The 3,139-nt window shown below is 37.4% G+C and overlaps 1 pseudogene; it reads right to left on the reverse strand.

Moving 5' to 3' along the window:
* Positions 1-527: 527 nt before the first annotated feature.
* On the reverse strand, positions 528-2,307 carry LOC136794604 (tigger transposable element-derived protein 1-like; annotated as a pseudogene).
* Between the last annotated feature and the right edge of the window lie 832 nt (positions 2,308-3,139).

Here is a 3,139-nt window from a genome sequence, read left to right on the forward strand (position 1 = left end):
TCATGTTAAGGACACTTTACAGAGAATCTAGTTCAATGGTTCTCAAGTTTTAGTGTACATCACATACACATAGTGGTCTTGTTCAAGTGTAGATTGCCCAGTCCTGCTCCCAAATTTTCTAATTCAGTGGGTTTAGGTGGGGTCCAATAATTTGCATTTTTAACAAGTTCTCAAATGAGGATAATGGTAGTGGTCTGGAGCCACACTTTAAGAACCACTCCTCTAGGTCAGCTCCCTTACTAGGGCCAGGTAGTGGCAGTACACATTTACACAGCAGGTTAGTACCAAGTGAAGCCCAAGATATTGTTATGATGCAATACAGGCATACCTCAAAGATATCGTGGGTTTATTTCCAGACCACCACAATAAAGGGAATATGGCAATAACATGAGTCACATGGATTTTTTGGTTTCCCAATGCATATAAAAGTTATGTTTATGTATACTGTAGTCTATTAAGTGTACAATGGCATTTTGTCTAAAAAAAAGTAAATGTCTTAATTAAAAACACTTTATTGCTAACAAATACTAACCATCATTTGTGCCTTTAGAGCGTCCTAATCTTTTTGCTGGTGGAGGGTGTTGCCTGGATGTTGATGGCTGTTGACCGATCAGGGTGGTGGTTGCTGAAGGTCGGGGTGACTGTGACAATTTCTTAAAATAAGACAACAATGAAGTTTGCCACATTGATTGACTTTCCCTTTTGCAAATGATTTCTTTGCAGCATGCAATGCTCTTTGATAGCATTTTACCCACAGTAGAACTTCTTTCAAAATTGACGTCAGTCCTCTCAAACCCTGTCACTGCTTTGTCAGCTAAGTTTCTGTAATGTTCTAAATCCTTTGTTGTTGTTTCAACAATCTTTACATCATCTTCACCAGGAGTCGATTCCATCTCAAGAAACCACTTTCTTTGCTCATCTCTTGGCAACTCCTTATCCTTTCAAGTTTATCACAAGATTGAAGCAATTCAGTCATAGCTTCAGGCTCCAGTTCTAATTCTAGTTCTCTTACTATGTCTGCCACATCTGCAGTTACTTCCTCCACTGAAGTCTTGAACCCCTCAAAGTCATCCATGAGGGCTGGAACCAACTTCTTTCAAACTTCTGTTGATGTTGATGTTTTGACCTCTCCCCTTGAATCACTAACATTCTTCATGGTATCAAGAATGGTAAAGCCTTTCCAGAAGGTTTTCAACTTACTTTCCCCAGTTCCATTAGAAGGACCACTGTGGTATTGTAGCTGTAGCCTTGCAAAATGTATTTCTTAAATAATAAGACTTGAAAGTTGAAATTACTCCTTGATCTATGGGCTGCAGAATGGATATTGTGTTAGCAGACATGAAAACAACTAATCTCTTTGTACGTTTCCATTGAAGCCCTTGGATGGCCAGGTATATTGTAAATAAACAATACTATTTTGAAAGGAATCTTCTCTTTCTGAGCAGTAAGTCTCAACAGTGGGCTTAAAATATTCAGTTAATCATGTTGTAGACATATGTGCTGCCATCCAGGCTTTGTTTTTCCATTTATAGCATACAGGCAGAGTAGATTCAGCATAATTCTTAAGGGCCCTAGGATTTTCAGAATGGTAAATGAGCACTGGCTTCAACATAAAGTCACCACCTGCATTACCCCCTAACAAGAGAGTCAGTCTGTCCTTTGAGACTTTGAAGCCAGGTATTGACTTCTCCTCTCTAGCTATGAGAGTCCTAGATGACATCTTCTTTCAATATAAGGTGGTTTTGTCTACATTGCAAATCTGTTGTTTAGTGGAGCCACCCTCAGTAATTATCTTAGCTAGATCTTCTGGATAACTTGCTGCAGCTTCTACATCAGTACTTGTTGCTTCACCTTGCACTTCGATATTATGTATAGAGACAGCTTCTTTCATTAAATTTCATGAACCAACCTCTGCTAGCTTCAAACTTTTCTTCTTCAGTTTTTCTCACCCCTCTCAGCCTTCACAGAATTGAAGAGAGTTAGGACCTTGCTTTGGATTAGACTTTGGCTTAAAGGAATGTTGTGGCTTGTTTAATCTTCTATCCAGGCCTCTAAAACTTTCTCCTTGTCAGCAATACGGATGTTTTGCTTTCTTATCATCTGTGTGTTCACTAGAGTAGCACTTTTCATTTCGTTTGAGAACTTTTCCTTTGCATTAACAGCTTGGCTAATTGTTTGGCACAAGATGCCTAGCTATCAGCCTATCTCAGCTTTGGACATGCCTTCTTCCCTAAACTTAATTTTTAGCTTTTGATTTAAAGTGAGAGACATGCGACCCTTCCTTTTACTTCAACACTTAGAGGCCATTGTAGTATTATTAAGTGGGCTAATTTCAATATTGTTATGTCTCAGGGAATAGGGAGACCCAAGGAGAGGTAGAGAGATGAGGGGATGAGCAATTGGAATACACACAATAATTATTGATTAGGTTTGCCATTTTATATGGGTGTGCTTCCTGGTTACCATAAACAATTACAAAAGTAACACCAAAGATCACTGATCACAGATCATCATAACAAGTATAAGAACAGTGGAAAAGTTTGAGATATTGTGAGAATTACCAAAATGTGACACAGAGTCTCAAGTGAGCAAATGCTGTTGGAAAAAATGGTACCAGAAGATTTTGTCAATGCAGGGTTGCCACAAACCTCCAATTTGCAAGAAACGCAATATCTGTGAAGCAAAATAAAGTTAAACGCCATAAAACAAGGTATGTCTGTACCTAGTCCAGTGTTCTGTTCCATTAGAGCAATGTTTCTGATAGGATAGTCTATGGAACATTAGTTAGTCTGTGGAATATTACTTTTATCAGATAGGAAATACACATTCAAATAAATAACAATTAGTTATTTACTTTTTTATAATTACATTTGAACAGAATATGCATTTCTTCACTTTTAAATATTATGATTAAGCCTTTACCAACTCTTTAATTGCTAATTTTTACAAATGTTTTCTTAGGTAATTTTCTTTTTACTTTTGTTGCTTAATAATGCATTCCAATGATATGCCTCCAGATTGATTTTTTAAAATTTTTGATTGGAGTATAGTTGTGTTAGTTTCTGCTGTACAGCAAAGTGAATCAGCCACTTGTGTACATATATCCCCTCTTCCTTGTATTTCCTTCCCATTTAGGTCA

The sequence above is a fragment of the Kogia breviceps genome, chromosome 7, assembly GCF_026419965.1.
Source record: "Kogia breviceps isolate mKogBre1 chromosome 7, mKogBre1 haplotype 1, whole genome shotgun sequence".
NCBI lineage: Eukaryota > Metazoa > Chordata > Mammalia > Artiodactyla > Physeteridae > Kogia > Kogia breviceps.